Raw genomic sequence first — 25233 nt, forward strand, 5'->3', positions numbered from 1 at the left:
TGAAACATGAGATCGGCTCAACAATAGTAAAAGCTTTTTTTTATATATATAACACTTGCTAGTACAGAATTTTAAGTCACTGATTTAAACTGTACTCATTTTGTGAACCTCAGGAATGTCAGAGTCTGTTAGACATGGCATATTCCAATAACAGCAGTGCTCTGTAGCAAGTTTTCAATTCTCCGATGAACATCCTTTCTGGCTTAGAAGTGGTGGAGGAACGTGGAGTGCTTGAGGGTGAGACATACAGGTTGCGTAGAGAGAGCGTGATAAGAAGACAGACTAAGAACATTCGGGGTGATGGAAAGGAAGAGTTTGGCTTTGAAGGTGGAAGTAGGACTTGAAGGTAAGCTAGGCAGGGCTGCGCTTTAACTTAGCTGACTGCTTGAGCAGAAGCAGGGGCGGATTCCATAATGCCACAGAACCTCATGTAAACAGTTGTGCTTGAGGGATAAGCTACCATTGATTGTACAACTGGCATGCATCCAATCTTCTACAACCAGTAATGTAAGCACTATTCTCAGGTTTCCCTATTTATTGCATTGTTCACCACCAGTTTTGGCGATGGGCATATTATGTGGTGGTTGCAAAAGTTCCAAACCTTCTTAAACAATAATAGCCCACTTTAATGTTGATTTATGGTACATTAGAGCGAGTGCACTTACCGACATTTCCAGGGTACATAAACATTGGCACTTACTGACCAGTGCCAAAACAACATTTTATACTGGTCAATCACTTTAAAGACCTCACTATAGTGTTTTTCAGCACAAATTCTTCCAAGCATAACTTTGAGGAATTTTTGTGGGAAAAGAGGTTGTTAATGGGAGAAAATACGGATAGCAGGTGCAGAAAAACCACACCCATACGTTATTCCCCATCCAAACATGATTAACTCAACAGTGGAAGGTAAAATCACCCTGCAGTAATGCCACAAGATAGGTTAATTGAGCTTTTTGGTCTAGTTTATCACACCGCAATTGCAAGCCCTATGTAATGAAGATTAAAGAAGGGAATAGCAGTCAAACCTTTCCAACTGAGAAATTGTCTAGATTATTCCAAATGGTGGTTAACAAATATTTTATGTAGCATTATTGAGTAAGGAGAAATTGTTCAAAGAAATATACGTGCATGTACTCTGCCACAAAATGTTAGCCTAATGTGTCAGGTAGGAAGACATCATTGTCTTAAGCCACTCAATCAATTTTCAGTACAACCTAAAACTGCTTGCCTCGCTTACAGAACTTAGGGCTTGTGTTGCAAGCTGATTTAGAGTTCTACTGGCAGAATTTCTGTGTTAAGAGTGGCAGATGTATTCATCCACTGGATGTACACAAACATTGCTGAAATCTATCCCTCCGCTGCCTCGCTACACTTTGGGAATAGCCTCTTTGGAAGGTGTGAGGGATACCTTTGTGTCTGCCAATGCCCGTTTTGCATGATGGAATATCTTCCAACAATGTAAGCACTAACAATATGCCCACAAAGTGGGGCACATGGTCAACATATCTTATGATGTGAACATGCTGGGGATGTTTGCCTGCATGTTGTGACATAGGACTACATTCAAAGCCTGGCAGATGACCCACTGGGTCAGCAGAGGCTATGGTCTTCAATCACCTGCCATAAGACCACCCACCAGATTTGGAGAGCCCCAAAGGATTTACAGTGGAGCTCAGCGCCTTCAGTGAAGCCTCCACTGAGGTGGCTCCATTGAAGGTACTAATCTTTTTCCAAACAGGCTTCATGTTTGATGTGCTCCCTCAGCAAAGTATTTTTCCCCTGAAAGATCGATCTGCCAAAAGTTGCAGTTTGTTCTTGCAGAACAAAATAACAATGGCCCTGATGTGTGTGGAGTCTTCTCCCGTGACATGGTAGCTAATGTGGGATTTCTGTACCATAGACTCAAATGTCCCACATGGTGGTTATACTTAGGGAAAACAAGTGATGTTTGTCTCCCAGTGACTACCTCTATGGTCCGGTGGTCCTTTGGTGGTTCGACTGTTCGATCAAGGGCCCATGTCAGAGCCAGCTGAGGCTTTGCTGTCAGAAACTCAGCAGTTCTTCCATCTATAAACAGGTTGGAGAGAACTGCACGTTTGTCAGATTGGTGCACCCACTGTTTTATAGCAGATGCACTATTCTGCCATACTTCAAATGATCTCTAACTGCAAAATATTGTGGCAATTCTGACACGCTAGCTGGAGTGTTGTGACTGACACAATCTTTATCTGAGTTATTACCACATAGTGGCAGGCCCAAAAAAGACGTCAACTGAGTCTCCACTATTGGGAGGTCTGTAATTGAGTAACCGCAAATAGACCATAAAAGAGGGTGAGGGAGTACCATTGCCTGGCATAGCAGCACACATTTCTCCCAAGTGCTTTGTGGTGAATGCAATGCATGACAACACTGCCTTTAATTGAAAGGCTTTGTGGTATTCGCCACTGATGGTGCAATCAATTCTTTTCATCTTAGGTCACGCCTCAGGATTGTTGTACTTCCTTAACAGAGAGTAACACAAGAGTTTTGAAATGCTTGAAAATACTGTTCAAAGTCTTCCCTGGTTTCAGTACCACCCTTAGAGTACAGGTGCATCCCCAGAGGCTAGTCAGTCTACTAACTACAAAATGGATCCAATCAAAACAGAGGAGATGGCGCACATCATTCATTGTCATCACAAACTTATATATGCAAGTTGAAATGCACAAATTTGATTCTGAAATTGTCAGGATTGGCAATCGTTGCACCTGCCTGGACAACCAATCCCAGAAAGCCCTAAGAGGTGGGAGGGGGTGGAGTCACGTCCTTAAATAGAACACACACGCATGGATATATATATATATAGATATATATATATATATATATATATATATATATATATATATATATATGCATTAACATTAGGAAATAGATTTTAAAAATACACAGGTTACAGGGACGTTACAGTTAGGAAGTAGAATTAAAAATCCTTAGATTTTTACTGAAAATTCCAAAGGCTATCGGGATATTATAGTTAGGCTCAGATTTCACTCATTAAAAAACTGTGAAATTCAGCAGTTATAATTACCTGAGCTAACTAGAATTTACACACCCACAATATATATAAATCATTTGCACTGGAAGACTTGATTGTATTCATCTCCTGTGACACTTTGACGTTTGTCGATCACCCATTGAAACGTGTATCCTGGAACTTGGTTGGTATTAACAGCAAATTGACTTGTCAGGAATGAGGTGACTTCATAGATCAGTATGACATTTGTTTATTCAAGGAGACTTGGGTTGTTCTTCCTCCATCACAATCTGGGTATTCAGGCTTTGATGTACCTGCCTTTACATCTGGGAAGGGTAGGCCCTTGGGGGTTTGCAACTTGGTTAAAAACTACATTGTTGTCCTCTTCTAATATAATCCATCTTGGCTCAGCTATCATCCTCTGTGTAATGTTACAGATATTATATGTCATTAATGTATACACTGTAGTCATGGAGGAAGCAAGTTAAACACACCTGTAAATGATGTTATGAATTCCTTCTTTCCAACTCTTCCGGATGGTGATATCAACTGTAACTTTGCACCCCTTGATATTACCTTGTTTGCATTAAATGTGGATGTGGATGAAGTGTGGGCAGTTCCACGGCTTTCCTTTGAACTAGTGAAAAAGTGGCCAGTGGCTGCCTTGCAAATCAGCTAATTTACTCTCAGTAATGTGTTCCGTGCCTGCAATGGAAGAACACCCTTAGACTTAGAAAGGAGGGTCACTTTTAATTGGCATGGTGTCTCAAGTCTCATTGATTTCATCCTGGTAGATATTAGGCTGTGGTAGGAGGATATTGATATTGAGGTCATCGTCTGACAGGATAACAACCGTAATACTTGGATCTTTCACTGAATGTAATGGGACTTTTTCTCTCTTCCCCAAATGATCCCCTACATAGAAGGTTGCTTCCATCCAGCAAAGATCATTGGATACACTGCAGTGTGATTGCTTCGACCTCTAGTATCCAGCTACAACTGTATGAGATACTTGCTAATGCATTGGGAGAGGTATTAGATTTGCAACCTTTTGGGTGGCCTTCCTGGATATTCACAATTCCCTGTTTGGTTCCTTAAGAGAACATTTTACAGCATATGCTAGGTCCCTTCCAAAGCAAATTATTGAGTAACACTTGTTTACTAAGGCTTGTAGGGCCTTGAGGCACACCTTGATGACTGCAATTGAAAGTGGGATTAGTTCCTTCCATCCTAAAAGACTGAAATAGCTAAGAACCAGCATGAGCGTGCAATAGCTATTTGGGAGGCACTACTCCTTACAGCAAAGGTGAAAGATTATCATCCCCTTTGGGATATAGTGGACAATAAGGGCCACAGAAGTACTCAAATAATTGTCTTGTAGTATTTTCCCTACTCACTGGGTTGAACACTTTTCAGCCTTATTTGCACTTGCACCTGGATTTAGTGAGCCTGCAGTGCACCCAGGGTTGGGGTTGCTGGCAGGCATGGCTGTGTCCATCCCTGAAAGCATAATGGTTAACTTACAGGATAAGAAAGAGCAACGATTGACAACATTTATTCAACCGATATAGTGTTACTTACCCTGTCTCTCTGAGCAAAGTGGTTAATGCCATTACCTGGATTACTGCAGGTAAAGTGCCTGGTCTGGACAAGGTCCTAGGGGATCTCGGCAAAGCAGATTAGGAATTTTGACGCCCTTATTTTACCCAGTTCCTTAACTTTATAATTAATGGACTACCCATGCCAAGGTCATGGGCCAGGGCTGAGATCAACCCGGCTCATAAATATGGACTTAAGTCCATTCCATAAATGTATAGATTTAAGGCAACCAAAATGTATACCATAATTAATGCTCTTACATATATAATAATTCTCAGAATGAACCAAAGAACAACGGTAAATTGATCAAAAATAAAAAATTAGCATTTAATACATTTTTAGACAATGGAAAAGATTGAAAATCATTCATTCACTTTCATATCCATCAAACAAACTCACAACCATACCAAAAATGAATTAAAAACATTGTTGAAATGGTAACACTTTTTGAATGAGTGGTAAGTCAACACAATATATAAAGAACACTATCAATTGAGAATGGAGTGGCACAAATTCAAATGACCGGTGGAATTCTACGCGCGTTTCGGCACACCCAGGGTGCCTTCGTCAGGTAGAGGGCCACAATAAAGACAATAAAGACAATTGATGAATCTGTGGAATGAAAGTGGAATGAAAGTTGTCTTTATGAATAAAATGGTTCTTTCATGACTACAATAATGATACAAACAGGACATTTGCATTGAATAAATTAAGGAAAATACATAAAACTAAAGATGAAAAAATATAAGAGATGAAAGAAGGCTCAAAATCTTTGTGACATTAATGGAATGCCAGTTTAAAGAGTTGAAATTGGAATATTAAAAAGTGAATTGAAGAATGCACAGCACAGGTGACCCTAGGACATGTCAAAGTCACATGCTAAGTATATGATGTTAGAGGGGTTACCTACTTTTAATATGGACAGGAGACCTATTATGATGAACAGTCCATGAAGGCAGTGCGATATATCAAAAGTAATCTGAAAGGATGAAATAAAATCATACTTACAGGTGATTATCAATATACGATACCTACTATAGTTTAATCAGGAAATGAAGATATCAAGCTAATTGTTACCTCAAAAGCACATGACGATGGAACGCTGGTAATACATAGTGGAATGTAGAGAACAAAGTCCTCTTGTGATTTCAAATAAAGATATACTAAAAAATGTTGAAAAAATATGAAACATGTATAAATGAACAAGAACTTATTTTCCTTGATTGCAGGTATATTAATGTGTTTTTTATTAGTACATGTAAGTCTGATGGACAAAAGTAGAAAATAATGCGTCGCTTGGACAGGCAAGGAAGTTCAGTGATGTCTGTGGATAACCAGATGTCACTTTCTATTTTTCAGGGTTAGATTTGTGGCGATGCAGATAGAAGGGCTCAATTCAGTCCATTCCAACAATCTATCAACCAATAAATCTCATTGATATTCGACTAAGTCGACTGCAAGCCTAGATGTAGGATACTGGATGGAGTATACTGATGTGCTCACTCCCCTACAAGCTGGGTTTAGGGTAGGGACAATCAAAACCTGTTTGACCAGTTTGGTGCATTCTGCAAGCAGAGAGGACTGAAAATCAATATAAGTAAAACTAAGTATATGGTTTTAAATCACTGCCATACTACTCGATCATATTCAATTCTCAATGGTGTTCCTTTGGTGAAAGTCCACACTTTTGATTTTCTGGGGTCTCACATTCAAAAGTCTAAATTGAGATTGGAACATTATACAGGTGGCATCAAGGGGGTTGTCCAGGGTTCTAGCTATTGTCCAGTAACTCCTGCTTTACAGATTTACAATATGCAGGGTCTGGGGTCACTATATGATGGTAAACCTTGGGGTGATGCCAAAGTAAATGACATGGAGAAGGTGGAGATTTGTTTTAAGACTTCTTATTAACCTGCCTGCTAGTACACCATTTGTTCCCCTTCAGTTAGACCTGGGTATTTGATCTCTCATGCATAGGGTTAGACTTAAACCCCTGATGTACTGGAAGAGGGTCTGATCCTCCCATAAATTGGCGCACTATAGGATGGACCTTGATGACAATTTAAAACGCTATATAAATACATAAATAAATATTGAATATGTGTGCATTCAGGAATTGATGTGTTATTGTAATGCAAAGGCAAGTATCAGCACTCCTGTCTGTTTTTCATTACTTTGAATCTCATTTGATCTAGTCACCCACTTTTAGCACAAAGGGTTCAAAATAAGAATATCCTTAGTCCTATATAATAGTTTCTAAGCACTCCAAACTTCCCGCTATGATGCCACTGTTTGATTCTTTGACCTCATTGACAAAAATAATTTTCTTAAAGTTTTTTAGGCACTGGGATTCCTTCAGCTGAGTGAATCAAAGCGAAGGCATGGATTCCACACAATTCTGCTCCGTTCTTCTAACCGTGATCACAGGTGAGTGACTTCACATGTCAGATGTCACACAAATGTGCACAGGTAAACTATGAAGGCTCACCAGAGAAACTGGATACTAGGTAATAAATCATGTTATATGGAGAAGTGAGATAGTCAGTCCAATGTTTTGAGTTATGGACCCTTGCAAAGCTCCTCCTAACCACTTATTCTACATATCTCTTGTGTACCACCTTAAATCATTATTCCCACATTTGTTTATGGTAAAATGATTTATTCAATAAATTAAAAGAATTTGGTTAAATATAGTGAGTTTAAAAATGGCCAGTGGTAAATACACTGGTTAAAATTAACAAAAGAAATATGGGTCTTATTCATCAGAGGGTTGTGTCACATTTGCAACACACAACCTCAGATTTTTAAGCCATGCAAAGCCACTTTGCATGGCTCTGAGTGGCTTCCATAACCATTATGTGGTTGTTCCCACACATCTCCCATAGATTACGATGCATCCCCAGATTTGCAAAAAACTTGCAAACCTGGGGCTGCATCTGAATCCTATAGTTTCCCAGTAGCAGCATAACAAGGACAAATATCTCTATTTCTCCTTGTTTTGGCGTCTTTCTATGTATTTTGCTTTCTTCAGAAGATATAGAAAGAAAAACCTCCCTCCTAGGATTGGTTTTGTGCAGGAAGATGTTCCTTCCTGTACAAACACAATCCTGCGTGTAACGCAGACTCACTTGCACCATGGTGCAAGGGTGCCTGCAGTAGCACAAGTCTGTCAAATGGGCACCAGTGCAAGGGAAAATACAGGAATGGACCGCATTGCCTTAATTAGGTTGCATTTCTGGCCTTTCCCTGTTACAGAGGTGGCTTGCTGTGCTGCTCTTTGTCAAAAGCTTATAAATGAGCCCCTACATTCAGAGATGTATTGCCCCACTTGAACTTGTAGTGTACCTGGAACGTTTGATTAAACAAGCAGAGCATAAATATACACAGTGTTGATTTACAGACTGGTGAAATCTAGCCGGATGCGCAAAATGCATATTTTTCTGTTTATTTTTTTTCTCTAAGGACTACACTTTTCTCCTCCCTCGCTTTCGAGTTTGGGGGTGATCTCCAGTGCTTTCCAGAGAGTCTGGGACACCATTCCCCAGCGCTCTGAACATTAATCTGTTAACAGTGCCTTCAAGAAGGGGATGAAAGTGATCTTATGAGATAGTCCACTCAGCATGAATGGGGAAATTAGGCCGATGTAACCCCCCCTCTACATAAACTGGATAAAGGGTCCAATTGTCAGTGGCCACTGCATAATACAGTGTTCATCCCACTCTATTGTTGTCTAGATAGGGTACATTATGATGCTTAATTCATACATTTACATGTCCTTCATTTGCATCTATATTACTCCTTGTTATTTGTCACAGAGATGGAATACAGCAGGGCACAAGGATCCTGCAAAGACTATGCTGGACACCGGACACTGGTTCCAGTCAGCAGGGGAGGAGTAGGAAGCGGAGGGACACGCTGGTACTTACTTATGACACAGGGATCAGGAGGGCAGGACAGGGTACCAGGAGCTTCTGCATGGCACATTCCAACTGTGCCCCAAAACTCAAATAATATATCTCTATGAATTCCTGCCTGGCTGCGTGTGTTTCCTGTGCTGTGGGGCCACACAACAAGACATCTGGTGACGAGAATGGGATGCGAGAGCCCACGAAGCCCAAAATGAAAATGTCACTACGCAGTTGCCGCAGAGTTCACCCGATGCTCCTCACTCATCCTGCATTTCCAAGGCAAGTGTGCAGTGCTTTCCAATACCAATAACGCTGTGTGTGTATGTGCACCCACCAACTGAAGGGCCCCACAAGTACATTATGCATCCACCTCAGTGGAATGCCCAGACACGGTTTAGTGCGAGCACAGCTGACCTGGACGTCGAGAGCGCCCCAGAAGCCATTGCAACTGTGCCTAGATCTCTGAAGAAGTCGTAAAATGTTGAGAGGTGGTGGGGGCCATTTTACAGTCAAGAAAGATGAAGGCAAACCTAAGGGCATGGCCATTTTGAAGTCAGTTATTGTAGTGTCTCCATAGGAAAGAGCCTGAGCAGCAATTTTGAAGTCTGGCAAGAAAGTGTCTCCCATTAAAACAAATGAAGAGCTCCATTTTCAGGTCAGGCCACTGAAGTACATGAGGGCACTTCTCAACTATGGTAGTAAATGACTTGTCCTATAGCACTAGCAGGCCTAAACAAAGCACACACATGTAAGCAGTGGAGACAGCTAATTTTTCATATCAGAGGAAGACGTCTCTAGCTCCATTTTTCACTGTCCTCTGCCATTCGACCTCTCAGATCCTCAGATGAAGGGTGCAAGGTGAGAGAAATGGATCAGGCGCTTTGAGAATTTGCTTAAAATACACCTGCAAGAAACACATAAATGAGCAAGCTGAAGGCCTGTTGCTCGGCCTGTGCGAAATTACATGGAAGACCCGCTTGTTACATTCACTCCTGAATTAAAAACTACATGCAAGGAACTGATCAAACGTCCCACAGATAGCTTCGACCTGCAGAAGAACATTGACTATGAATAATATATGTTCAATACCATGTGCCAATGAGTGATGAAGTCCTTGATGATTTTATCACCTGTCTGGGGAAACTGGTAACATACTGTGAATTTGAATAATTTAACAACAAGGAGGCAATACGTTTGTGAATCATAACAGGATGCTATTCAACTGGCTTTAGAGCAAAGATTCCTAAAGAAATCTACATGCCTGATAAGATACTATCCATGGCGGAACAGAAACCAGGGCCACATTGCACGCAATCACCATGGAGAGTGGTCCAACAAGAATGCTGGAACAAGTCCACTGCATTTCTTTTGGAAGTAACAAATATTACAGAAAGACCCTGCAGCTACCTAAGAATGAAAAAATGTGGTATCACTGCGAGTTGACATACTCTCTTATCAGCGCTTACCCGGCCATGGGAAGGGAGGCCAGAAGTGCAAGAAGGACAATCACTTTGCAATAAACTGACAAAGTGGGCCCCAAGAACAGACAGAGGTCAGCCCGAGAAGCTGAGAATGATGTCAAGTTGTCATGCAAGACACATGGAAAAGGACAACCACGGTTCATCATCGGAATGTTACACCACTAAAGTCTGAGAGGTAAAAGGGCACTTGTATCTTGTGGTGGATGGTAATGCAGGTGGTCGATTAGAACACATACAGTTCTTGGACAAGCAAGACATTAAGACCACAAGGTAGGAGGTCATATGGAGCGTTTTGTGCTCGACAGTGGAGCCACATGCAACATCATGTGTGCATCAGAATATGGCACAATGCACCCTAAATCACAACTATCACCTTCGAAGGCTGACATCTTCACATGGAGTTTGAAACATCCAGTAATGAACTTAGAAACAACACATCAGTGCGAGAAGACATACACATACTATGTGGAGATATCACAGCACCATTCTTGCTAAGCAATATTAGGGCAAATAATGGGGCTGCTGGCCACAACTTACCATGTGTCGGAGCATTACAGTATTTTGAAAGACTTTACAGTGCTCTTCAGTGGACTTAGAAAACTGAAATTCACTCAGGTCACCCTTCACATAAATGAAGCCATAACACCTGTGGCCAGCATCATCGCCGGGTTCCAGTACACCTTTAACCACAGGTGGAAGAAGAATTGATGAGTCTTCTAGCACAAGACATCATTGACCAAGCAGATGGGCTGACTCCATGTGTGTCCCCCATTGTCACCACCTAAAGATAAACATGCAAAAGATACTCATCCATGTGGATTTGTGTCTACAAACACAGCTGTAGAAAAGGAAAGGTACCCAGGCCCCCACCTAAATGACATGATCAGCTGCCTAAATGGTGCATGTGTGTTCTCCAAGCTGTACCTCTTCAAAGGCTATCATCAGATGGAACTGGACCCTCAACAAACCATCAACACGTTCTCCACACACCTAAGGCTATTCTGCTATAAACAACTGTGTTTTGGTATGTCCTCTGCAGTGGAAAGATTCCAGGATATGGGTAGGAGGGTAGGAGGGTGATAAGGCCAATAAAAAACTGCCTACATTACAGTGACGACATTCTGGTATTCAGCCACACCAAAGAAGAACACAACACACCTGTGAGAAACATTTGCAGTCAGTTGAAAAAAGCTGGATTGACCCTAAACGAAGACAAATGTGAGCTGGAGAAAGACAAACTCATCTTCTTTGAGCACATCTTTTCCCGCAATGGAATGCGACCATATCCAAGAAAAGTAGAAATGCCACAAAAGACAGCAACCCCAGTTGAAGTTGCTGAAATTAGGTCTCTCAAGAGCTAGCGAGGTACTGTGCTTGGTACATTATTGACTTTACCACTGCAAGTATACCTCTTCGGGAGCTCACATAACAAGGGCACAGCTGTTCGTTTGATCCCCAGAATGTGAAATGTCAGTCACAGCTGCGGATTACCTTGTTTATAATCATGTTTCCCTCTGCATGAACCTTATGGTAGGTCCCAATGCTTTCTGAGCCATTCTGGCCTGTTTGTGACTCCCCAAGGCTCTTTATTGTATATGAAAGCAAGAGCATAATGGAAGTGGAAAAGATGTACTCTCAACCTGAAAAAGAGTGCTTAGCAGTGATTTCACTATCACATGTTCATATACGGAATGTCATATTCAATAGAGAAAAAACACCAAGCATGGTAATAATACATGGAAATTTGAAGGCAAAAATACCACCCTGCATCGAGCGCTGGGGGATATGTCTAATGGACTATGACTTCAAAGTTGTTCAAAAGGCAGAGAAAGAACACAACCCTGCTGATTACATGTTGAGACAAATCCTTCGGACTACCAAAAAGCCACCGTCCATAACCAACTAGTACATCAACATTGTGCTGTGACAAAACACTTCACTATTGTTTATGGTGGATGAACTGATATTAAATACAATGAAAGATACCACACTGACAGCGGTAAAGCACATCATGAGGCCACAGAGGTAGAGAAATGTGATGAACAATAGCCAAGTTGGTGATGATGTCAACAGAGAGGAAGTTCTTGCTTTCAAGACCCTACAAGAATAATTGTTGGAAACAGAGAAGGGTCTACTACTACACAGCACCAGAATAGTAATACCACAGACCCTTTGCCGACAAATAGTCAGTACAGGGGAGTGATGGCCACAGGTCAGGTCTTAATCATTTGGTAGAATAAATGGTCCTAACATTCCATCTATACCAGACCATAGGGAGGCCGCCTAAGCCAGAGCAACTATGATATCTTGTCAACACTGGCTGCTAATTTCTATGGGCCATTGGACACTGACAACGAATGCTCTTGCTTTTCTTTAGTGCACCAAGTGTCACTCACCTTAGCAGCAGATACACTAGCTTGGAGTGAACCCTGATGCTCAAAACAGATAATTGACCCCTTTCCCATTAGGGGAATTCCACTGTTTCATGGTCTACCTAGGGATACATCATGGGAAAATAACACTTCTTGCTTGTGCACCAGTGTCAAATATGGAAGTCAGACAGTCCTTCCTTAGCCAGCCACAGCAGCAGCAGGGCCCTACTCCATCACCAGGAACACCTCTCATTTCAAGGAGTTTCTGATTTTAGAAAAAGATGAAGAAGTAAGATGTGAAAGTGACCGCAATCCCCCCCCGAGCAGTGCTGCTACAAATGTGGAAGATTGTGCTCCATCCGCTGGTGTTGAGCCTTGTCGCAGAAGAGAACAAGAAAGACGAACAGAATGACTGTCAACACCACACTTGTGAGAGTCCACGCCCCGTGTGAGTGACTGTAAGCCCACAACACTGATTGAAGAAATATGACTGACTGAAGGATTGAAATGTTTTCCTCTCTCACTCATCTCTCTCTCTCTCTCACACCCTTTCTTTTTCTCTTTGTTTTTGTTTTGTTAACAAAGAGGAGAGATATCACAGGGATGGAATGCAGCAGGTCGCTATGACCCTGCACAGACTGTGCTGAACTCAGTACACTGGTTCTAGTCAGCAGGGATGGAATGGTAAGTGGAGGTACACCCTGGGACTCACTTTCAACAAATGGGTCAGGAGGGAAGGACTCAGGAAGATCCCACATGGTGCATACCAACTGTGCCTTCCAAACACAAATAAATCATCTCTATAGCAACCTGCCTGGCTCTGTGTGTTTCCTCTGCGGTGGAGCCACAGTGATGTGACAATATTATACATAATAATGCTTGCATTTCTCTGTTATTCAATTTATCCACATTCTCATTTTTAAACTATGTAGACTGTTGAGAAGTGAATTGCAAAGTGCTTTCTCAGTACTATGCTCAGCCTCACTGCTTCCCCTTACTCCCTTACTGAGTTTCCAATGTTGTTCCTGGAAGAGCAGGTCTCTCTTTATTAACTCAGAACCAAGCCATTTGCAGCACAAGCCAACTTCCTCTAAAAATAGCACCAAAAACGCACAATGATAGTAATAGGCTGAAAACCCTGAAAGGCCACTGTGAGGGAGAACACAGTATTCTAGGGCTTGTGCATGTAACTGGGAGACATGGACTGGCGTCCCCCTTCAGATGAGTTCACGTCCCCCCAGGGGGATGCACTTTGAAGTTTGAAGACCACTGTACTGTACTTTTAATCCACAGGTATTTCGCGTCAATGTGCCTCTTTACATACTACCATAGCAAACGTAAAGTGCTAGCTTTTCCACAACAATGTGGCGGGTGCAATATAGAAGGTCAAAATAAAAAGATAAAAGTTTCAAAGATTGCCAGTTTCCTAATATCCCTGCAAGATGATGTTAGCAGACACAGCAGATACAAACACTGTCAACAATCTTGACACATGAATACAATGCAGAACACACTACCTTGATCCATTCCTTCCCTTACTCTCTTCTCCCCACCACTTTTGGGAATTCTCCTGCCCCATTTCCACCTTGAATGCTCAATAAATCTTGCATTTGACCTCTACCCTTACCTAGGATGTGGATGTCGCTGCTTGAGGTCTTTAAATGCCTACAAACCAACGATAATGTAAATGTTTCCTTTGAGCAGCTCACTCAGTCCTTGAAAAAGTACACTGTCCAGTCCTGAGAACATCTTTAATTTATCATGAATTGAAGCATTAGTAAATCTATTTACAAGTTCAGAATTTCACTTTATGAACTTTTATAATTAATGCATCTCTCAGGTATCTAACTCTCATCAACAATAGTTGCAACCGCAGCTCCTACTCTAGGAGAAGGAGTGGGCAGAATATAATGCTTCCATTTGTAGAACATGTAACTTTCATACAAATGATGTAGATTTTTTGAGCTGTGCTTTGCAGCCACTTGCATTATGACTGTATGGTATTCTGTATATGTCATTCACAATACCTACTGAATTTAGGGTCATACTTACAAAGAATAGATGCAAAACAGCACAGTAAGCAATCTCCCAGCGTTGTGTCAAATTGAGGGATTAGAACCGTGTTACATCTTCAAAGATATAGAACCGCTCTGCTCTCTCACTGCACTAGCGCACTTTGGGATACCTATCACAGATAAAAGCACTCCTGCAATGGCCCTGCATTATGGGCAGAATAGTTGTTTTGTATCGAGGAGTCTCTTTGTGCAAAAAACTAAACTTGGAGGCTATTTCATCATTTTATATGTGCTGCAGAATGCAGAATACATGCAAAAAGGAAGTACCAAAAATATATATTTCTCCTTGTTATGCCATCCTCAGGTAGGGGTCCCATTTTGGCAAGAAATACATGTTAACATATCTTGGTACATATGGGTTTGCATCACACTACATAGGAATGCCCGTGCAACACTCATGTAACACCTACTAATGGAAGGTAATGCAAGGCAATGTGAAGTGATGGTTTCCTTTCCTTTTTTGTTTACAAAAACATGCAAATCTCAAATGAGTGGCTTTGTCACAAGCCTGACTTTGTGTAAGGGCTGCATCAAACGAGCATTTGCAATGCAAATTGGTCTTGCATTTGTGAGAGTTAGATGAATTGGCACTGTGAATGAGAATGTGTTTTACTCTTGCGTTTTGGATTGGAGTGTATATATGTGATGTGGAGTGGAAGTATTTGGTTTGGAATTGTTAGTTGTGGTGATGGAGCGGGTAGTACAAAATTTTGTATACCCCCCTATTCTGAATGAATATACTAATTATATAACCTATTAATTATAATATTGCATGTTTTCTAATCAACATTATTCATTTACCAATTACACGTGGTATTTGCATTTTGCATGCCTAAATAACCTTTATGACTAAAATCCGTACGCATACTAACAGTAGTATATGTAGAAAATAGAATATTGCATGATATATGTGGTTTTTGGAACGTTTTCGTGATGTTGCCCAGGAAGACAACAAATGGGTGAATATGAATGCTTTAAATGTCGCTATACGCTAGATAAATACATACACATAGAGGTATTAGTAAGGGGTTAACATTAGATTCATTACTTCTATGTATTAATTATTCTTTTGTGTTTGTTTCGCTTAAGTTATCCTTTGGGCCTAAAATCAAAATGGCCGCTGACGCGACACGAGGTGATGGCCGCTGCTCCACGAGGTTTGGAGTGAAGTGCGCCTGTGCGACAAACGTCCCTGTGGACTCGTCATGACCTGTGCCTTAGTGTTCCAGAGCAAAGCCACGGTGGGATCGCAGCCAAACTGAAAAACAAAGGACTCTTAACAAAGAACTAGATTGGACTGACTTTGTGATGTCATCTTTGAACTGTACCAAATTCCCAAAGATTCTGCCGGACGATCTCAACCGACTAATCATGACAGCCCAAATTGTACAAATTGTTACTTCTTTTCCCCATTTTCATTATAAATTGCATGGTAGAATAGAGAGAATGGCTAATCAAAAAATCCCAATTGAATCGATCGCTGCTACCCTTTTTTCCCTTTTGCTCGACGAAGACGACGGTGACGCTACGTGACGCTACTACCTAGGGTGACTGTTTCGTTCCTGAATCTTTGACGGCCTGGATGCTGCCCATTATCCGATGAACTGTGGACTTTCTTAAAATCTATGGGCATTGATTGATGCTTGCACATCTCTGGTCCTTGTCTATTCTTTGGGACTGTAGCATGCTGTACGAGGAATTTTGCTGCTAATGACCGAATGACAGCCAATTTGATCTTGACAAGCCAATGACTTAGGGGACGCACGATAGCCAGATAAGGTAAATATGGTGTTCCGTGATTTACATGAAAATTGATATAAACTTTTTAAATGCAAGCTTAACCTTTTACGATAAAATAGATAAACAATTATTGATTAAACAAGCAGTGCTTTTGTGATTTATTGAGGGAGGTAAGATTGAAATCTTGAAATGTGTTTTAGCTGGTTCTAAATCACCATCAACCAATCCAACTAATTTGATCCATCGATCACGTGGGAGGAGTGCCTTAATGTGTAAGATTGAGATCTGCAGGAGAAAGGGTATTAATGAATAGATATGTAATATAACTTTTCTTTCTATAGGTAATAGGGTATTCCTTTCATGTCCAGCGCTTGAACCGCTCATTCCTCCTGTATATATGCAGACCAGTGTGAAGCGACGTGTGAATGTTGGTGTTATGGGCCCACCAATGACTGCATGTGTGAAAGCGTTAGTGTAATGTCAGGTCTGTGATGAAGGGAGGATATTGGTACTGGTCTCGTCCTTTTCCCCGTTACCTAGGTTTTCCGCGCTGCAACAGTTTTTCTGGTAGCAGAGCTATGGTTTTATTGTTTTGGTTTGGTGATTATTGCTTGTAAATTGCTTATTGATAATTGATTATTGATTAGTATTGGTTTATGTATTAACACTCTATGCTGAGTCATGTTGAGTTCTATGTTGTTTGCACGGCTTCTGGGATGTAGGAAGTCGGGAGTTTGTAACGGTTCCATAGTAGAGCAGAGGTAAGCGCTGCTTTTGGGAAAGATGGAATTGTTGTTGCAATGTAGGTACACAGGGGAAACGTGTGACGATTGGAGTTGCATGACGCATTGTCTGGGTTTGATTCGGTAACATCATTGTGTGTTGCCATTAGCGAAATTTCCTGTATGTGAAAAGTGATTGGTAGCGAAGGTCACCTGTAAAATTTTGGTCTTAGGTACCAGGAGTCCAGAAGGAGCTCTGATTACGCTTATCACTGGAAAGGTAATAGTTGTTCCCTAAGCTTGCTAGAAGGATAAAGTAGAGGAAAGTGCTACTTTGTTAACAAGTGTCATAATTCTGTAGCAGGGCAGACTGTTCGCTGCTCTCGGGAAAGACAGAATTCTGTGTGAATGAACTACATTTTCTTTGTGAAAGTGCGTGAATGAAAAGGCATTCAGGATAATTGCAAAACTCTGGTTTTATTTCTCAGGAACATTGGGTCTCCAACTGGGTGTCTTAATTCTGGAGAATCGGTTAACTGATGCTTGTTAGAAGGTAGAGGGATGTGCTACTTTATCAATGGAAGTAATGATTCCGTAGTAGGGCAGAGGTAAGCGCTGCTCTCGGGAAAGACGGGATTCTTGTGAGAAAGGTCATAAACTGTTCTTGGTTGGCGAAACATACAATGGTGGCATTTTTATGTCGTTACTAACAGATTTGTGAATTTGAAGAACGTAAAAAGCTTACTGAGGAGCAGGAGTGAGAGCCGCGACAGCGAGTAAGGCTGACGTCAGAAAAGCCGCACTGGGATTGGCTATCAGTAAGAAAATTTAGACGCTCTTGGTTGGTGTGTTAGTGTACGCCGCGCTAGGATTGGAGAATTACTGAGTGATGTCAACGCTCCAGGTTGGTGGGTTAGTGTGAGTCGTGCTACGATTGGTTAAAACAACAGGATATTCGTAGGAGAAAACTAGCGATACACAGAATAGACAAAATGATGTATTACGATCCACCTGAAAAGGAGAAGAAGTCCTGGTTTGGGAAAATCAAGAAATTGTTTAAAAAAGATAAACCGATTGTGACTAGGGAAGGACAGTTGCTCCCCCACCGAAAACACCCACATCCTTTATGGTTGCGAAATACGGATATCATACTTGTATTTGGTTAGACAATTGGGTAAAGTACACAAAGGATGATGGAGTTTTGGCATTTCCAGACCATTGTTCGTTTAATTTAGCGGTTTTGAGAAATTTGCGACAAAAAATGATGAATCTAGAACCGAGACCTAGACCAACACAGTTTGAAGCATTGACGGAATGGGAAGATGAGATGCATGACAGAGAGAGACAGAGGAGTGGTGGAAGATATAGATAATGTTTGGTAGATATGGACATGAAAATCATGATGACAGAAAGAGGAGGTGGCTAAATGCAAGTAAGACTGATGGTTTGTTTCCTGTAAGAAATGCTGAAGAAATTGGAGGTAGAAAATGTACGGAAAAGAGACATAATGTCGAATCAGAAGAGTATGGAGTGCATGAATCAGAGGATGATGTTCTTGATGACATCTTTTATAAAAATCCACCCCCGTATCAACCAGAATCTAACATGTTGACACCAAGTGCCCCAATGAGAGAGACTCTACGAAACATTAAAATTGAACAAGTACCCCAAGAACTAGGGAAAAATAATTCCTTCAGAGAGATAGAGAGAAAATCAGATGATAAAGTGAGTGGTGAAAATTCGGCAGAATTAGCAAAAACCACTTTAGAATTGACTGAAAAGGTCAGGGAATTGACTAAAAATTTAGAAGCTATGACTGTCCCTGTAACTATAGGACCTGTGATGCCTATTTTTGACAAACAAAAAGATAGTGAACATTGTCTAACGGTCCCTTATAACAGTAATAAACAGATTGAGAGGCCAAAGCAAAATTCAGACGAAAACCCATGGAGACAAACAATGAGTATGATTGAGCCAAATGTTCCTAGAAACCTGATATTAAGCCCAAATATAGCAGAAAGACATACAATGACTATAGAATCAGTATTAGAGACTCCAAAAGACCTAGAACGAAGCAATGAAGAGAAACCAGTAGGTCCTACTTCGGAAGAATTAAGCAAATGGTTGAGGACCTTACAGAGAAAAGACCGAGAATCCCAATCAATAGATGTGGCCAAGATAAGAATGGTTCCGCCATACAGAGCGTAAATTCACAGAAATACAGTAATGAGACAGGATTCTACAACGAAGAACAGGTAACTAAGCTGCCGCACACTAGTGCTGTTTCGTAGTCTTGGCTACAACGCAATGAGAGTGAGTCAGAAGAAGGTTATTGACGGTGCCAAGGGGAGGAAGAAGAGTGCGGACTTGCCACAACTCTAGAAGTAGACCAGACAGGCCCATTTGTGGACGCAAAGGTAAATAATGAGAATATTACTTTCCTAGTAGATACTGGTGCTACTCGATCAACTGTTAGGTCAGCTGACGATAAGAATCTTCCTCTCTCGGATGAAACAATCCAAGTAGTTGGTGTATCCAACAGACAGATTAAAACACATCTTACAGAACCAGTGAAAGTTAGTATAGGGAAATTCTCTGAAATGCACCACTTTGTTGTGTGTTATTCAAGTCCTGTGAATTTGTTAGGTAGAGATTTGTTGTACAAAATGAATTGCACTATAATTTGTACCCCTGATGGCATAGCATTTGAGACCCCTGATGAAGACGTACTGTATAAAATGACTATGGCTAATAGGGAAAATGAGGTTGCTGAAGCCTATGCTGTATTTAACCCTGATGTATTACCAAAAGAATTGAAACACTGTAAAAGCAGAAGTCTGGGATTTCACAGGAGAAGATGTAGGACAAATGAGAAATGTGGACCCAGTAAAAATAACAGTGAAAGAAGGAATAAGCTATCCAAATGTCCCTCAATATAAATTGACACCTGAGATAATTGAAGGAATTACTCCCATAATCGAGAAAATGGTAAAACAAGGCATTTTGAGAGAAATAATGAGTAGTCCATGTAATTCCCCAATTATGGGACTGAAAAAGCCTAATGGGAAGTTGAGGATAGTACAAGATTTGAGAAAGATAAACAAAATTGTTTTGTCATGTTGTCCCAGTGTACCAAATCCATCTGTGATTTTGTATCAGATTCCCCATGATGCAGAATGGTATACTGTGATTGACTTATGCCATGCTTTCCTTTCCATCCCATTGCACCATGACAGCCAGCAAATTTTTGTGTTTTGTTTTGGCAAACGTATTTTGGCTTGGTGCCGAATCCCACAGGTGTATACAGAAAGATATTGAAAAAGTCCTTAGAAAACCTAGAAATGCCAGAGAATTCAGTGTTAGTACAATATATCGATGACCTGCTTGTGGCGTCGAAAACGCGTGAAGCCTGCGTAATGGACACCATAGCCTTGCTGAATCATTTGGCTGATGGAGGACTTAAATTGTCACCATCAAAGTTACAATTTTGCCAAAAGGAAGTACATTATTTAGGCCATAACATTGAAAAAGGACTGAGAAAGATAGCAATAGACAGAATCAGGATCATAAAAGCAATGAGAGCCCCCATGACGCAAAGAGAGGTGAGAATGTTTCTTGGAATGGTTGGATATTGTCGCCAGTGGATAAGCAATTTCTCCCTGATTGCAAAACCCTTGGCACGCTTGACGAGAAGTGATGTGAGCTATCCCATTGAGTTGAATAAAGAGGAATTGGCAGATTTTAAGCGATTGAGAGATGATTTGTGTGAAGCGCCAGCTCTAGGTATGCCTGATTATGAAAAAGAGTTTGAGTTGTACTGCAGTGAGAGGAATGGATGTGCACTCTCTGTTCTAATACAGAAGCATGGAAAACTGAGGAGACCAATTGCATACTTTTCATCTATGCTAGACCCAGTAGCTGTAGCCTTACCTGGGTGTCTGAAAGCAGTGGCTGTTACCTGAAGGAGTTTGGAGCAGAGTGAAGGAATTGTGATGGGATATCCTTTGAAAGTGTTTGTACCTCATGATGTGGCAATCCTTCTAACAAGGAGTCGCACTCAGTTCATGACACATAGTCGGCTGACTAAATATGAGAAAGTCATATTAGGTGTAACAAATGTGAACCTTGTGAATGTGAATCCTTCAACGTTGTTGCCTGATGCAGAGAATGTGGAGGTTAGAGACGAAGTGGATCATGATTGTCTGGATGTACTCGATTTCTGTACCAAACCACGTCCTGATATAAAAAATGTACCGTTGCCAGAAAGTGATTTTGTGATGTTTATAGATGGGTCTTGCTTGAGAACAGATGACGGAATGCTGAGTGCAGCATATGCAGTATGCACAGTTGCAGCAGTAATGGAAGCATCCTACCTGAAGGGAGTAAAATCAGCCCAGGTAGCTGAGCTTGTTGCTTTGACTAGAGCATGCAAGATAGGAAAGAATATGAGAGTGACTGTAATAACTGATAGTCAGTATGGGTTTGATGTTGTGCATGATTTTGGCCAAATATGGCTACAGAGAGGATTTTTGACTTAGAGTGGAACTCCCATATAGAATGCTGAAGTGGTTGGGAAGTTGCTTGAGGCGATACAGCTGCCTAAGCAATTGGCCGTGAAGTGTGAAGCTCATTCAAAGAATGGAGACTACATTGCAGTTGGCAATAAATATGCCAACGATATGGCTCAATACTGTGCACAAAATCAGAACTCTATTAATCGGGCGAAGGAGAGAGACATGAATTTGTGCACCTTAATGTTTACTAACATTGTGGGTACCTGGGAGGAAGTGAGGCAATTGCAATAAGAATCAGGAGATGAGGAAATAAAGCAGTGGGTAAAAGCAGGATGCGCACCAATGGAGAAGGATCATGTGTGGGTATATCAGGATGGAAGACCAGTTATGCCTGATGGCATGGTGTCTGCCATGGCACGGATGTATCATGGACAGGGACACATAAGGAGAGACGCCATGATTAGGTCATTTAAACAAACCTGGTACAATGCAAAGGTCAGACTTGTAGCAGAGAGCCTTTGTCAAAGATGCCTTATATGTCAGCAGTACAATCCTGGAAGAAAAACAGTGGTGAGTCTAGGAACAATAGGTCGAGAAGGAGGGCCTTTCACCAGAATGCAGATTGATTTTATTGAGATGCCTCCCTGCAACAGGTTGAGGTATTTTCTAGTAATGGTCTTTTTGTTTTCTAGATGGGTAGAAGCATACCCAACAAGGAGAAGTGATGGAATTACAGTAGCAAAATTGCTTTTAAGGGAATTAATTCCCAGATTTGGGTTCCCAGTAACAATTGAGTCAGATAGAGGAAAACATTTTCATAATGAGATCGTGAAACTAATTTGTGAAGCATTGAATGTACAACAAAAATTACATTGTGCATATCGCCCAGAGGCTTCTGGCGTGGTGGAACAAGTGAATCGTACTATCAAAAACAGAATAGGGAAAATGTGTTTAGCCACAGGTTTGAAATGGCCTTATGTCTTGCCTCTAGTACTCATGACTATTAGATCAATTCCAGACAGAACCACAGGGTTGAGTCCCCATGAAATTATCATGGGAAAAGCAATGCGTCATATTCATACCAGTCAACAAGCTGTTGCCTATAACTGATGACTTGGTGTTGGATTACTGACGCAGTTCATTCTGTGTTTCATCAGGTTGGAGCGGATGCCACCACCCTTGAAAAGAGGCAAGCTCATGATCTGAGGCCAGGGTACTGGGTAAGAATCAAAGTACACAGAAGGAGGAGCTGTTTGGTCCCACGGTGGGGAAAACCACGACAGGTGATTTTGACCACAACAACAGCTGTGAAGTGTGCTGGAATAAAGAACTGGATTCATGCTAGTCACACACTGAGGATTCCAAATCCAGTGGATAACAAATGGAAAGAATAGTTTTATGAATCAGAAACAAGTTCTGAATCAGATGATGAAGAAACGAGAACAAGAGAAAATCCGGAAAGGGGAGAAACAGAGCCAGATCTGACTTTTGCCCCAAGAAGTATTTCTTTAAGAAGAAGGTTACAGATTTCTGATACCAGCTCAGACTCAGAGATTGAACAAGTAACTTTAAATTCGAGAAAAGAAAAAGTCAGTGAAAAGACAATTAAAGAGATTATTGATAAGGAAGTTTCAGATGAAAAACTGAGACAGATTCCACCTAAAATAACAAAAGTAGATGGACAGGTGCCAGATACAGAGAGAAGGAATGATTCTTGCGGAAGACCCCCGAGGAGGTGTAGGGAACTTCAGCATCCAGTTAGAGGAAGGGACAATTAGTCAGCAGGAAGATTGTGTGCAAGAAACATGAGGAGGGACAGAAGTAGGGAAAACAAAAGAAGTGGTGGAAAGAAAAGCTGTTGAAAGTAAAAAGCAAGTTGAAACAGAATCGGAGGAAAGTGAAGACGAAGTACCAGAAGGTCGAGTCTTGAGAAAGAGAGCATTGAGAACTGAAAAGGTCGGCAAGAGATGAAATTTGGCCGAACAAGATAAAGAGGCTGAACAGGTGAATGAAGTATCTAGTCAAGAAAAATCAAAAGAAGAAGAAATAATTGTAATAGAGGAAAGCAAAATACGAGAAAACCTAACCAGAAGTATAAGTCGCTGGAATGGACGTATGTGGCCCTGCCTGAAATAAAAGAAGAGGCGGATAGACAAGGAAACCCAGAGGTGACTGTACCGGAAGTGGTTGAGGAAGACAAAGAAACGGAAATCCTGCAAGTTATCTTGTCCGATATTGGAGAAGAAACGGATGTTCGGGAAGTTCTGTATCAAGATTACGAAGGAAAAGTGAAGGACGATAAATGCCAAACTGAATAAGACAAGAATGCTGCTAATGGAAAGACAATAAATTACGGGAAAAGACAAAACTGGTAGAACCAAGTAAGTGCTTAGAGCCTTGGGTTAGACAAACTAGTTGTGAAGTAGAAGAGGCTAAGTCAAAAGACACTGATCATTTTACAAAATGGCAAACCTAGATAGTTGAAAAGATAGATGTGTATTCTTGAAGCAATGGTGTAAAATGTGTTGTTGTTCTACAGGATTACTAATGCTTCTGTGGAGTGTACTAGCTCTGATGATCTCATTTAAGGTTACCATAGACACAATAGAAAGACATAGTGAAAACAAAACTAATATAGAAAAGATTCAAAGGGTATTTCCGACTAAAATAGATAGAAATTATTTGCATAAAGATAGGTCTATAACTGATTTTTCTAACAATGCATTTTCAAAACTACTGTATGAATATGTAAAGACAATGGACGTAAGGGACTGCTAAGTTTGTATGCAGTTACCTGCATCTGTATCGGAGGGAGTGACCTACCATCACCTTCCAGTAACCTATGGAATAACATGTAGTGTAATAGCTAGTCTGTTTTACAAAACAGGGATATTAGAGTATTATTTTCAGATGTAGATAACATATTTTCACAAGTACCTTCAATTAACAAGCTAGATATGGTAAAACCTGCAAAGGTATTAGGTGAATTTTTCTTAGAGACTGAAGAACTAAAATTAGAATATATATTTAGAAACAATTTGACTTGCAGTTTAAAGAAAGAAGAAAGGACGTTCTTGGATATGGTTAAAGAAAGGAGATTGAAAATGCAAAGATAGCATCTGAAGGAAAAGTGGAAAAGACAGCCTGGTATGTTGAAATGGAAAAACACTTGAAGGGAGAAGCTAGTCCAACTATGGCTTTAGATTGGCCTCAGAAAGGAAAATTATGTATTAGAAGGAATCAAACTGCATATGATAATTACTTTGTAGGTAACAGTGAGTGCCATGATACATACCGAATCATGGATTTAAAGGAGGAAATGATCCAGTTTTTCCTGGGTTATATTTGATCTGCGGGAACAGGGCATATTATCGTTTGCCAGACCATTGGTATGGCACATGTTCTGTAGGTCTGGTTTTCCCAAAAATATTCCACATGGGAAGAGGAGAAGATGGTGTACATAAGTTAGGTAGTTATCTAGCACGAAGAAAGAGAGAATCTTGGTCAGAAATTGTAGGTGACATCTTTGGAGCATTGATACCAGCAGTGGGAATATCTCTGAATGCAAACAAAATTAGAAGACTATCAACAGTAGTGGATCGCTTGTCAACAAGCACCGCTGGAGGATTTTTATTGGTAAATACTGAAATGGTTGCCATGCGTGCTATGGTAATGCAAAATCGACTTGCCCGTGATCTATTATTGGCAAAAGAGGGCGGAGTCTGTGGAATGCTGACAGTTCAACATTGTTGTACTTACATTCCGGACGAGAGTAAAGATTTAAAAAAAATTACATTAAAAATATA

The sequence above is a fragment of the Triturus cristatus genome, chromosome 2_1 (assembly GCF_964204655.1).
Source record: "Triturus cristatus chromosome 2_1, aTriCri1.1, whole genome shotgun sequence".
In the NCBI taxonomy this organism is placed as follows: domain Eukaryota; kingdom Metazoa; phylum Chordata; class Amphibia; order Caudata; family Salamandridae; genus Triturus; species Triturus cristatus.